Below are 14,544 nucleotides of genomic sequence, written 5' to 3'. Positions count from 1 at the left end.
GGTGTTGCGGGTCTTCCTGACCATCGTAGGCCTCCCTCTGTCAAACTCCCTCTCAAACTCCCCTGTCTGCAGCTCCTGTCCTCTTCGCTTGCTGGTCACTCTCTGCCTCTGGCTTTTAAAGCCTGCTTGCCCAGTCCAGGCCTGCCCCTGATGAGTCACACACAGGGGAAGGCTGACGAGGTACAATCAAGAGAGCAATCAAGGGTACAAAAGGTCCGGCATTCAGTCCCAACTGCCACTGCTGCTGAAACTGAAACTGCAGTCACCTGAAATCAGATTCAGAACTCAACAAACAAACAAAATTCAAACAGTCGAGCAAACTCACTCACACCAAAAGCAAGTACTCTCACCAAGTAGCCTGTTCAGCGGTGGGATCTCTTACGGTCCCTCTCAAACTCCCCTGTCTGCAGCTCCTGTCCTCTTTTACCATTGACTGTCACAGGGATGCTAGCCTCAGATGGTTCAGCCTCTCACATCCACACACTGATCAAGAGTAAACTTTGACTCTCTTCAGTACAGATAAAAAACACTCATTTCAAAACTGTAGTGACTGGCAGTTTAAAGACGATGTGTAGCAGTTTCAACACTTCTAAATATTCAAACAGCAGTGCTTGAAGTTTGCAGTACAGATAACAAATGTCTCTACTCTTTCTCCTTCTCAGTTGATGCTGGGAAATTTTGCTGCTGAGACTTGCAGTCTCAAAAGTACTTTGTCAGTGTGTGTATTGTAAAACTGTTCAAAAGCTTTTCATTTCTTAAAATCTATGTCATTCGAGGAGTCTCCATCAAATACGTCCACTCTTACAAGTGTTGATTGTTCGTTAAAAGCATGTCACACTCAAAAATGAAATGATCAAGAACAGCTAAATATGCCCTTCAGAATTTCTAATTGAGGTACACCTCATTGATATTCCTTTTCCCAGAAGTACTGTTCAACGAGAAACTTGGAAACCTCCTGAATTCTTGCATGGTATTTAGAGGATTCAAATGTCCCAAAAGCCACTTCAATACCAAGAGCAAACTTCTATGAATTTTCCATTATTTTTACACTCAATATAATAAGAGCTTTCTGGTTATAGTCCTTTTCACGTTGAGCCTGTGTGTAGCATTTAATAAAAAGAAGTCCACTTTCCTGAAATTGCTCTCCTAATGTGTTAGTCATACCAAGCATTTTTTTCCAAGATAGGCATCTACAGTAACAATGAAGTAGACTATATCTTAGCTTTCAATCAACAGCCACTCCCCGACTTATGAACACACCGACTTATGACTATCCATACTTACGACCAACCTCCCATTAACCCCATTATAATATTTTCGAGTCGAGAACCATGTACGTCATGTTTTTTGAACAGTTCAGGCAGTGCGTTTAAGGGTATTTCCGACTTATGACCAAATCGAGTTACAACCAGGTGTTTGGAACGTAACCTGTTCGTAAGTCGGGGACTGCCTGCATTTGCTATGATTGAAACTTCTAAATGATTTGTACTGACTACTTCTAGCACAACAATTGTTTCATGGCACAGTTTTATTTGATTTGCTGCGCGGTACCAGTAAACCCACCCGGCAGCTATAATCTACTTTAGCCGAATAGCTTCTCGGCGCAGACATCTGTGAGTGTGAACAAATAACCACGGCCTGGGATTGCATCCGGCCGTGACGTGATATAGAACTTGTAGAGCGGTAAAGAATTCTGCAAGTGTGGATGTATCTGACGTAGTGTCAGCTAAAGAGGAGGTTACTTATTGTATCTTGATGTTCTCCTTCGAGTGCATGCTCACGTGCATTCCAAGTTAGCTGGGTGTGTACTTTCCACATGCAATGGTGCCGGAAGTTTTTCCCGTAGCAGTATCCATAGGGGAGCGACTTTGGCACCCACTGGAATGGTGCTCTTGTGGCGTGGCATAAGGGGCACTGTACTCTCTACCCACCTTCAGTTCCTTCTTATCACCAGTATCAGTGCACGGAAAGCTGTCTTGCTTTGGCAGTCCCATTCCTAGTTACTAACTGAACACTGTTCTTCTTCTCATAGTTAGAATTCCTGTAGTGCAGTAGATTAAGAACATAAGAACGGCTGTACTGGGTCAGACCAAAGGTCCTTCTAGCCCAGTATCCTGACAGTGGCCAGCACCAGGTGCCCCAGAGAGGGTGGACCGAAGACAACGATCAAGCAATTTGTCTCCTGCCATCCATCTCCAGCCTCTGACAAACAGAGGCCAAGGACACCATTTTATCCCCTGGCTAATAGCCTTTTATGGACCTAACCTCCATGAAATTATCTAGCTTCTCTTTAAACTCTATTATAGTCCTAGCCTTCACAGCCTCTTCTGGTAAGGAGTTCCACAGGTTGACTACACGCTGTGGGACCTAGCCCTGGGCTAGGGCATGCCCTGGTCCCTGTGCTTTAAGAACCGTGACTAGTGTAAGATGCTATGCCAGTCAGTGACCCCACAACTAGCTGCTTGCGCTGCCCGGGGGATACCCATGTAAGCAACGGGTGTAGCATTTGTACGAGTTTCAAACCACACACAAAAAAAGGAGTGAAACATTTAGACTCACGGTGATACTTATGGAATTGGCACTGATACCGGCACTGGAGCAGCCCAAATTGGACTCCACACACAGCGCTGGCACCTTGGTGTGGAGTGCCCAGCTGGCACTACCATTGGAATGGTGAAGATCCACCTCCCCGGCATCATCCGTCAGGAAAAAGAAGACCAGGATAGGTTGGTCTCCTGTTTGCAAAGACAAGCAGAGGGCAGGAAGTGAAGGAAGGGTGTTACCTCCAAGCGGGAGTCAAGACCCAGCTTTGGCCAAGCAGCAAAGCCCTCCCAGGGATGCGGCTTCTGCCCCAGACAATGACACCAGAGTCTGCCACCTGGACATGCTGTTGACCTTTGAGGCCCTTCGGGCAGCACAAGACGTCTTGTCCCTTCCAGTGTCACTCACACTAACTATGGCAGCTCCCAAATGTAGGGTAAGATTACCGTAGGACACACGCCTCTTGGTACCATCTGCACAGCTCTGCTTGCAACCTCAGGGAGCATCCTGCTAGGGCTCACCAGCTAAGAACCACACAAGGTCACCACCTAGCTAGAGCCCCAGAGACTGTTCTCTGGCCTCCAGATGCCACTCAACGGGCTCAAAGTGCCAGTCACTGGCTTGGTGGAGGCTCTCTGGAGGCTAGTTTAGTCATGTGACTCTGGTACCGTGCCCATGAAAGCTACTCCCTGTCTTTATGACAGTGATCAGCAGAGACATTTTGTTATGAGCCATGGTACTGATCAGGGTTCCCGCTAAGCTGCGTGGTAGCACAGCCCCATGGCTGTTTCATGAGCCCCACCCAGCCAGGAGCTCAAGACTCCGCACACGGAGCTGCCTGGCTGGGGGAGGGGCACTTCTCCCTCAGGGACAGCAGCAGCTCCCTGCTAAGGACAGAGCAGTGAGTCTATCCCAGCCAGCAGGCGCACATTCCCTCCCCACCGGCTGAGAGAGGCTCCCTGCTTTGTCATATTCTGCCATATCTATTGCATGGGATTGGGGAGAAATACAAAGTCTAATCCGATCTCACGGAATTCAAGTGGTGTCTTAAAAACAAACAGAGAGCAAAAAACCCAAACCAACCCCTCCTCCCGAAACACTATAGAAGTGATCGCGCCCCACGCAGTTCTCATTTAGAACACCCCTGTTGACATACCTATGCCAAGATCTACATGTCTCTTCCAGAGAGTCAGGAGGATAGGTTCAGCATACAAACCAGAATAGTCTGCCCCATTTCTGCACAGCAAAGACTGCTGTTAAAACAGAAAATCAGCAGCTACTTTTCAGCAGTAACCTTCTCTTCTCAACTCCTCCATGAGGGGAAACATGCACCAGATGTGTTTTAAAACGTAAACTAATACGTCATTGTTGGAGCAAAGAGACACCTTTTCAGTGCAGCTTTAACAATGTAGTTGGATTTTTTTCTTAGTTGCAGGGACTGGATGAATGTGTGATGTCCCAGACGTGCTCCTCTTTGCAGCCTTTGCACAAATGCTGTCTCTCCAGAGTGGCCAACTGATCCATGCAAGCTAGGGTCTCCAGAATAGTTTTATCAGCTATCTGAGGGACAAGAGGAGACAGTGGTCACCTGGACCTACAGGTGGTAGCCCTGGAAAAGAGGACAGCAACCATTGCTCAACCTCTGTTTGGCACAGCTTAGGAGGCCAGAGACATTCCACTTCCTGGGCCACTGGTGCTCCTACGTGGTCCTGAAAGTGCCTTCCTCCATCCCTCTGAGATAGGTGTAGAGCAGTGGACCTCAACCTTTTGGGGCTGCCAGATGCCCGGGGGCAGGGCCATGCATGCATCGTGTGCCCAGGGCCACGCATGCGCCGGGTGCCTGAGGTGCAAGAATGGCTCGGGCCAGCCCTGGTCACTAGGCGGGCACACATAAATGCCCCGGCGGGCGCCATGGCACCCATGGGCACCGCATTGGGGACCACTGGTGTAGAGTATCATCCTTCCATGTTGTGGCCCATAACTCCACATGAGCCAAGTCCCGTTCCCCTATTAAAAGGGAAGGTCAGTAATTGCAAGTGTAAGTTCTGTTTGAAGCATGGTTCCCCCATTGCCTCTTTTCCTGTTTTTTCTTCTCTGCACCAACCCTGCATATATTTTTTTCATTTCACCCAGGTATGCCATTAATATCTAGAGGAGGACAGTGTTGTCCTTCTGCACGTATGTCATTACCGAATGGTTTGTGCCATCTCCATACTCTCTCTAAAGTTAGTGGCAATGACCGTGGGTTGGGACTTGCTGCTCAAGTTCATTGTTCAGATCCTGCAAGGCTGTCCTTTGGTTGTTCCTTGGGTCCCCCGGGGCTTCGTCCCCACTTTGTCCTCTGGGTCCTCCCCAGGTTTTCTCTCTGACGTTGCAGCTATTCCAAGATGGCAGTGTTGTACAACATACAGCTCCCCAAGAATACGGATTGACTTCCACAGGGGGCACACTGTAACCTAACCTCAGTGATGTGAACACTGGAACCTCAACTTGAGCAGGCCTGATCCTCTCTAGTGGTATAATAGCCTGTGTCACCTGAGAAGTGAGACTGTTGCTTCTTCCCTATTGTTGTGTAGGCATGTGCATCTACTGTGACGGTTTTCTGGCCATGGAATGGAGGGCAGCTAAGGACTGACTAAATCGTATGTGGCAGCAGTGGAAAGCTGCTGGCAGTCTGTTTCTGCTAAACACTGGGCACATCGACACTACAGGGAATATTGATACTGCACAGTCGATCTTTCAGGGTTTGATTTAGTGGGTCTAGTGAAGACATGCTAAATCAAACTCAGAGGGCACTCCCATTGGTGCCAGTACTCCTGTTCCTCATGAGGAGCATGGAAAGCTGACAGGAGCATTTGCTCAGTCAACCTCCTGATGTGTGGATGGTGATGCAATTAACGTAACTGGAGTTGCGTATCTTAAGGTCAACCTTCCATTCCAGTGTAGACCAGGCCTGTTGCAGGACCTTGACACTACAGATATATTGAGTAAAATTGCCTGTAATAGTGACAGTCTGGAGTCAGTATGAGGCTGTCAGTCAGGGTGGACAATAAATTTTGATGGGGGGCCACTCCAAGATTTTGGAAAGTGGTTGAGGGCCTCACTCTTCCATGACATCAATAGAGGAGATGCAGGGAGGTTAGGTGCAGAAGGGAGCTTGGGGTAAGGGATGGGGGTACATGAGGGAGAATGGAGTCTAGGAGGGAGTTTGGGTGAAGGAGACAGTTGTGACCTAGGACAGGGGACTAGAGTGCAGGGGTTCAGGATGTGACCTATGGTAGGAGGAGACTGTGATCTGCAGCAGGAGCTTGGGGTGCCAGATCTGGGAGGGGATATGGGTGCAAGAGGGGGGCAGAGGTTTGGGAAAGGGAAGGGCTGGGGTGCCAGAGGCAGGCTCTGGCCAAGAGACTTACCAGCTAAACCAGCCTGTCTGCCTGCAGAGCTAAGGTTTGCAGAGCTTAAAATGTTTCCCAATAACCCAGCCTGCCTGCCTGGCCATGTGCTTGCGTGAATAACTGAGCCGAGGAGAGGGGGTGTGGTTCTTCTTGGCTGCCTGTTATTCAAACAGGCAGCTCCCATTGTCCAGTTTCTGGACAGAAACCAACCAATGGGATTGTGCTGGGAGCGGGGCCAGCTCCTGAAGCTTTCCCCTTTCCCCTCCAGTTTTGAAACAGAAATGAGGCCCGGCAGCTGTGTTTCTGAGCAGTGTGTGGGGTTGCAGGGCAAGTAGGGGAGCTTGCCTGGGGCTCCCTGCTGCCTCCGCGGACCAGATCCAGTGGCTTGGTGGGCCAGATCCGGCCCGTGGGCCATATTTTGCCCAGGCCTGCTGTAAGTCCTGTCCGTGATGCTCAGCACTGAAGGAAATCAAGGAATAGTGTAATATGATGGTACTTGGCACTGCCTTTTCCTGCTCAGGGTGGGACGGGAAGATATACTGGAGTCCCCTTCTCTGTGCCCAGCAGGAAATCAGCACAGCCTTTGATGTGTCGGATTAGGACCATGCAGTCAGTGTGGCCCAGGGCTGACTGAGGCTGGCAACCCCAAGAAGGGGAAGGAGGGCAAAAATGAGGCCTGTTGCAGATCACATAGGGGCGTGGTGGCCTCGGGGCTGGCTAGTGGTGCAGAATCACTGGGGCCTCTGTAAGGTTGGGGGAGATGCTGCATGGCTCATAATCCCTGGTCATGGGACGAAGTCCCATCCTGCACCATTAGGCCAGAGCCTGGGCACAAACCCACCTGCCTGTTCTCCTTTCAGCCACCTATGCAGCAGGAAGGAGGACATGGCTGGCGTTCTCCTGCAGCGTGTGTGCACTGCAGCTGCTAACCACAACAGGCCACTCACATGTCCCCTTCCTCCCCCAACCCTGTCCTTCCTGCAGCCCCCTCCATAGGCAACCCATTAGCCTTGACCCAAGAAACCTGGCTACTGCTGTCACTCCCCTCCCCCCGAACCCAATGAGTTAGCATCCAGAGGATAGCAAATTGCAGTGCACTCCCTCGACTTCTTCAGAAACCATCTCATTACATTAGCCCAGCGTTTCTCAAACGGTGGGTCGCGGGTCGCGAGCAATTTAGAGGGGGCTTGTAGCTGGATTGGGTTTTTCACTTGCGACCCCTGTCCCACAGGCCGTGAAGAGCAGCAGGGCGGTGGAAGGCAGCCGCCGGCAAGCCACGTAGCGTGGCTGGGGCCGCAGGACTCCAGGAGCATGGTTCAGCTACAGGAGGAGGCAAGGCGGCGGGAGAGTGAGGCCGGCGCTGGAGCACAGTTGCCAGGCGACCGAACGCTTCCCCCGCTGGGAGAGGGCAGGGTCCCTCAGGCAACAGGCTGGGATTGGGATTGGGTTGAGGGAGAGGACACAGAGGTAAATAAGGGCACGTGGGGGTCAGAGGAGAGGAGAGGAGAGGAGAGGAGAGGAGAGGAGAGGAGAGGAAGGAACCAACCAACCAACCAAAGGGACGCGGAGAGGAAAAGAGGCACAGAGGAGAAAGAGATGAGGGGAAGGCGCCTGCAGGGCGGAAGGGTTTTGAGGACCACAAACACCGTGAAGGCACCCCAGGAAGGCAAGGAGTCTGGTGAGAAGGGGGGAGGAAGCGACCCAGGGCAGTGGGGGGCGGTCACACAAATTCATGGAGCATTTTAGGGGGTTGTGGCATCACAAATTTTGAGAACCCCTGCATTAGCCCTTGGAGAATAGCCCCACCCGCCTGTAGTAATGCTAACTATCCTCTTGCCTGTGTCAGACTGGTCTGAAGTTAATGGTCTGCCATATTTGCACAAGCCATCATTTACAAAGCCTAAATCCAGGCTGGCGATTGTCTCGATAGCAGTCCTGGGAAGGTACTGGAGATGCCTGGCAGTCAGACTCCTGATTAGTGAGGTATTGTAAAAGGGTGATCCCCTCCTCTTGAAATGCACATTTTTGCCATTTTTTAACCCTACAAGGACTTACTGATTGTTCTGAATAGTGAAGAAATTACAAGAGGACGAGTTTGTGTCAGAAGACCTCCTGTCTCAGAAATTAAGTTTGAAGAATTTGAGGAGAGAAATAAGAAAGAAAAAGCATCAGCATTCTTCCATTTACCGTAAAATCACGAGTATAATGCGCACCTACCTTTTAAACGTCAGAATTCTGGAATAAACTGAGCTCTTATCTGTAATGCGCAACCCCATTATACTCACGATTTTACCGTATATATAGGAAGGAAAGGGCCACTCCCACCTTCAGGCTTGCCAGGGAAAAGCATGTGCAGCACCGGGAAGCCGGTGGTGGAATTTGAAACCTGCTCCCTGCCCAGCTGCTCATGCGCCTTGCTGAGATCGCGCCTGCCACGGGGCCTCTTGCCCCTGCTCCCCCCCCCCCCCCCGCCGGTTCCTCACCTTGTCCGGGATCCTGGCTGACCTTGCGCATGCCATGGGAGCTCCCTACCCAGCTGAGCTCACCCCTGCCACAGGGGCCCCTGCCACGGGGGCCCCCTGGCCAGCTAAGCGCACCCCAGTTTTAACCCTTAAAAACCAGGAAAAAAGTTTGCACTATACTCATGATTTTACGGTAGTCTCTTCAGACCATGAACTAGACTGAAAAGTTCTACTGAGTTTTGTAAAGGCTCTTAGTCTACTGCTGACGTTCAAGGACAGTCTTGAAAATCAGTTGTCCTAGATTTCATACAAGGCTTACAATGACCTCTTCTTCAACAACATAGATATCTCCTGCAGAAATTCTTGCATTGTATGCAGATGAAGGAATTGCTTTGAAAATGAGATTTGGGCTCCAAAGTTCCTTAGGCACTTTTGAAAATATTCCCCTAAGCTAAATATGATGATTTCCTGGGCTATGTTTAGACTACAGGGGTTTTTTTCCGAAAAAACTGGCTTTTTTTTTGGAAAAAAAAATTCACTTGCATCTAGACTGCCACCACATTCTTTCTAAATTAAATCAAAAGAACGCAGCAGTTTTTTAACAGCGGTAAACCTCATTTTACGAGGAAGAACGCCATTTTTCAAAAGAGCTCTTTCAAAAAAAGGCATTCTTGAATACAAACAGGGCTTTTTCGAAAGAGAGCATCCAGATTGTCTGGGTGCTCTCTTTCGAAAAAGCAGATCATTTTTTCGACAAAAGTGGCGGCTGTCTAGACAATCTCTTTTGAAAGAAGCTTTTTCAAAAGATTATTTCAAAAAAGCTTCTTTCGAAAGAAGCGTGTAGTCTAGACATACTCCTAGAGTTTTTCTTTGCTCAAATGTGTGCAATACAATTTAGCACAATGGAACGCACAAGAAATCACAGTCCAGCGAAAGAAAATCATACAAAGGACACACTATCATGCAAACTGTTTTTAGCTCCAGTGGGGGATTCTTTCTATGAAGCCAGGACTTGTTTAAAAATATTAAATAATTATTCATCTCAGGATCTGTATTCTGTCACTGTGGGGGTCCCGTAGTCCCCCCCCCCCTTCTTTTTATAGTCTTCCCCCAATCGTGGGACTATAGTCAATAGCCGTTTTTCTGTTTTGTTGCAGCTAGGGTGCGCAGAGTGGGGGGGTCTGGGCCCACCCTCACTCCCGGACCCCAGCCCAGGGCCCTAAGGACAGGGTCGCTCGGACCTGTCCCACCGGAGGGGGTTGATCCCCTTAACCGCCCGGTGCGCCGGCTCCGTGCCCTGCCCTGGGCTACTTCCACCCTACCTGCCTCCCTCCCCTAAGCCCCTTGTCCAGTGTTCCTTCCACCTCTCTCCCCAACCGCCCCCCCTTACGCTCCGGAAGGGGGGGGTTATACCTCCCCCGTAGCTCCTTCCCTGGGCGTCTGACGTCACTCCTCCCTGCCTTCCGACGTCACTTCCGGCCACCCTGCCTCCCCGCTCACGTGGGGCGCGTTGCCTAGCAACGCCAGCTGCCCCGTTGCCCGGTTCATGCATGGCGGCGCTGCACCGCCTGCAAATCGTTCGCTCCCGTCGCGCCATGCCCAGGAGTGAGAGCGCGATCGCGGGGTCAGTGCGGGGTGGGCCTGCTCTGGCGGAGTCGGCGGGTCCCACCCCGTCACAGTCACCCATCACCCTACTGTCTGAGCACCTTCTGTGTAAAACCAATGGTAGTAGTGGAGTCCTTGGTGGATGCCATGGCGTCTCCGGCATGTCTTCCTTCTGTGGATAAAAATCGGGGTCTGGGTTATGGTGTGTTGCTCTTTGTCCATTTCAGCATGGGGTTTTGAGTGGAGCATCATTGTCACTTTTGGCAGCTGAGTCCATGGCAATCATACTCACTCTTCCACTGGTCTCATGCATCTATTGAAGAGATGCAGGAGTAGTCTGGATCCATGTGGAACCCTTCAGGTGAGGTTTTTTCACAAAGTTAGCCATAATCACCCTGAATTCGTCTGGACAGAAATGATTACTGATTGCATATGGCTGAACCACCTGCTGCTATGGGATGCAGGCAGGTTAGCACTCACCTGCACTCTTAAAGCTTCAATACCTTCTGATAGGTCCAATAGTGTTGGCAAGAAGATTTTGTCTCCCTAACTGTAAGGGAGATTATCTGCTGGCACTAAAACAGCTGTGCTGTGTCCTGGTCCGAATCCTCCTCATTGTGAGGCATCCAGGATGTTGGCTGATGCCACATGTTGGAGCTTTGGGATGACTACTTTCTCGATTATTTTGCCCAGGAATGGAAGGATAGAAATGGGACTGTTGTTATCAGAGTCTTCAGGATCCAGCAATAGCTTCTTGAAATAGCAATAGACTGCCTCATCTCCCAGTGGCCGTCAGCGTGCTGCATTGAAAGGAGGCACAGTTGGTTTCCGTTAGAAGTGCCCATCACTGTTCTTCACTGTCTTTCTATACAAAGAAGGGGCACAGAACCAGTTCACAAGTTGTAGGTCTCATTTTTTCAGGGTTTCTTAAGCTTCAGCAAGTGCGATGGGACCACTCACATGCGTGGCAGGATGGCCAATATGACCTGGTCAAGAAGGGAAGGGTCTTTCCTGCCTAGTTTTGTACATAGTCAATTGCTCTTAGCAGCAAAGTCTGACAGCCTCAATTCTCAGCAGTCAATATTGGGGTTCAGTATCTGGGATCAGCTGATAAATCCCTCCACCCAAATATCTAGATTTTTAGCGGTAACTCGTGGTGAGATTTTTTTTCCCCCAATTTTGTTGCCAAATTGTAAGGATAAAAATACACATAATCAGGGGAAAATATTTTTTCCACAACAAAATTAATTTTTACATCCTTCAAGAGAAGTGATGAGTTAGTTCATTATTCTATGGTTCATCAAAGCGAATTGGCTATTCTACAACCATCGGCGTCCACTGAATTTGTCTCCATCAGTTATCATTGAGCACCTAACCGACCAAACAAAAGTTGAAGCAGAGAAGACACTGTCTCATGTGCAAAGCACAAAAATATAAGAATATTTAATTACTAAACCATATACATTTTCAAATACATATACTCTTTTATGATGCCTTCCACTGCAGTCTTGCTCAAACCCAGCAGGCTGTGCTCACAGTTCACTTTTCTTCCAGATGCTCATGTAGAGAGACCGTACTGTTGTTACATTGTACTAAACATAAATGACAGATATGAGAAGTGCTAAATCTTATGCTGTATAGGTTCACAGATTTTCTTTTGCTAGTTAAAGTGAATTTCAAGTGAAAATTAAATAGAGCGCTTTAAAAATATCCCCCAGTAACAAACTGGTAAAACCTCCCTTCGATTTTACTCATCTGATCAAATCATACACATGTAAATAATTTGCAACCAATAATTTATCTTGTGAAGTTAGCCTTTTTCTACTTCTGGCTCCTCCATGAGAAACTCACAATATACTAATGAGATATACTAAGTAGGTATGTTAGAGGGTAAGCATAGGGTCTAGAGTGACCCAGACAAATTGGAGGATTGAGCCAAAAGAAATCTGATGAGGTTCAACAAGGACAAGTGCAAAGTCCTGCATTTGGGATGGAAGAATCTGAAGCATTGTTACAGGCTGGGGACAGAGTGGCTAAGCAGCTGTTCGGCAGAAAAAGACCTGGGATTACAGTGGATGAGAAGCTGGATATGAGTTAACAGAGTGCCCTTGTAGCCAAGAAAGCTAATGGCATATTAGGGTGCATTTGGAGGAGCATTGCCAGCAGATCTAGAGAAGTGATTATTTCTGCTTATTCAGCACTGGTGAGGCCATATTTGGAGTACTGCATCCAGTTCTGGGCTCCCCACTGTAGAAAAGTTGTGGTCGCATTGGAGAGGGTCCAGCAGAGTGCAACCAAAATGATTAGAGGGCTGGAGCACATAACCTACGAGGAGAGGCTGAGGGATTTGGGCTCATTTAGCCAGTAGTAGAGATGAGTGAAAGGGGGATTTGATAGCAGCCTTCAACTTCCTGAAGGGAGGTTCCATAGAGGAAGGAGAGAGGCTGTTCTCAGTGGTGACAGATGGGAGAACAAGGAGCAATGGTCTCAAGTTACAGTGGGAGAGGTCTAGGTTGGATATTAGGAAAAACTATTTCACTAGGAGGGTGGGGAAGCACTGGGATGGGTTCCCTAGGGAGGGGGTGGAATCTCCATCCCTAGAGGTCTTTAAGTCTCGGCTTGACAAAGCCCTGCTGGGCTGATTGAGTTGGGATTGGTCCTGCCTTGGGCAGGGGGTTGGACTTGATGACTCCTGAGGTCTTTTCCAGCCCTCAGATTCTCTGATTCTAATACTTGGGTTTTAAGATTTTTTGGACATATACTCTTTTTCCTCTCTATGCTCTCATGAGAAATATACCAGAGGTTTCTCTTCTTTGTGAGTAGAATTTGACAAATATTTTTATTGACTATTTGTTTTACTTTGTAGTGATTACAAATATTCCAAACTTGAGTTGAGTTCAGCAGTGTTTCCTGGAATCTGTGCGCTTGTGTCACTACCCAGGAGAGATTCAAAAGCCTCCCAGGGTGCCTACAGTTATTTTTTTTTTATTTATACGGTTACTGTGCATTCACACATGCCTTGGTGCACATAAAAACATTTATTTTGCGCACAGGTAGAAAAAATCCACATTTGAATGGAAAACATTAGGTGGAATATTGGTTTTCAGTTGCGTATCCTATACATGGCCCTGGGTTTGTTGCAAATGATCCTGCAAGCTGCATTGAGTTGAGTGGTGTTCCATGTGGCTTTGGAGTCTCAGGGTATGTCTAGACTACATGGCTCAATCGATGGAGCCATGTAGATGAGTTTACTAGACATAGGAAAATGAAGCGGCGATTTAAATAATCGCCGCTTCATTTACATCAAAATGGCTGCCACGCTGAGCCGATCAGCTGTTTGGCGGCACAGCACAGCAGTCTGGACGCTCCACAGTCGACAACGGACCCCTTTGTCGACCGCTCTGGTAAACCTTATTCCACGAGGCATAACGGAGCGGTCGACAATGGCTTCCGTTGTCGACCGCGGAGTGTCTAGACTGCCCCACTGTGCCGCCAAACAGCTGATCCATTTTGATGTAAATAAAGCAGCGATTATTTAAATCACTGCTTCATTTTACTATGTCTAGTAAACTCATCTACGTGGCTCCATCGACGGAGCCGTGTAGTTTAGACATACCCTCAGTGTTCAGATCCCATTGCAGGATTATGGGCTAACGAGCTGTTCATGTTGTTTTAGAACAGTTGTTCTCAAACTATTTGGCCCATGGACCACCTGGCTCCATGTAAACCTTTTCCGCAGACGACCAGTTGCTAATGGAAACTCACCGTAAATTACATAATTACACCCAAGCCATTTTGCTAGTGCTGCAGCTCGGGAGACTGGTTTAATTTAAATTATTAAATGGATTAAGCACTTTACCTTTTTCTTGTTAGTTTGTCAAACTTCATTTTAAATGAAGTAAAATATTAATGTATGTCCAACACAAAAGGTTTCAGTGTTTTCTTTATTTATGGCATGGCTGGGAAACCTTTTTTTGGGTCAGCAGCCACTGACCCACAGAAAAATCAGTTGGGGATCACACAAGCAAGAAGCAAAAGAACTCCTACAGAAACCCCCAACCCTCACTGATGTGGCCCCCAACTGAGACACCTCACTCCTCTGGCATTCCAGCCCCACGGGGGGAGGGGAAGGGAAGGGACAGGGAGGACTGTGGTTCCGAGCTTCCCATAGGCCAGATTAACTTTTCTGGGGTTCTGGAGTTAGTGGATTTCATGGCCCCCCCATAGGCTCTGGGGTGGGGAGAAAAATTAGGGGTTCACTGTGTGGGAAAGGGCTGCCAGTGAGGGGGGATAGGGATGGGGTGCAGGATCTGGGAGGGAGGTGGGGCACTGGAGGGGGTAAGGGTGCAAGGTCTTTGTGGGAGGTAGGGTGCAGAAGCAGGCTGGGGGTAGGGTGTCTGGCATGGGGAAGTGAGCAGGGGCAAGGAAGGGTCCAAGGAGCAACTGTGGATGCAGGAGCAGGGTAGGGTAGGTGTCTGGGTGTGGTGGGGAGAGGGTGCAGGAGCAAGGGAGGATGCAATAGCAGGTTGGAGGTAGGGTGT

The sequence above is a fragment of the Pelodiscus sinensis genome, chromosome 2, assembly GCF_049634645.1.
Source record: "Pelodiscus sinensis isolate JC-2024 chromosome 2, ASM4963464v1, whole genome shotgun sequence".
NCBI classification, from domain to species: Eukaryota; Metazoa; Chordata; order Testudines; family Trionychidae; genus Pelodiscus; species Pelodiscus sinensis.
This window is presented reverse-complemented; position numbering follows the sequence as displayed.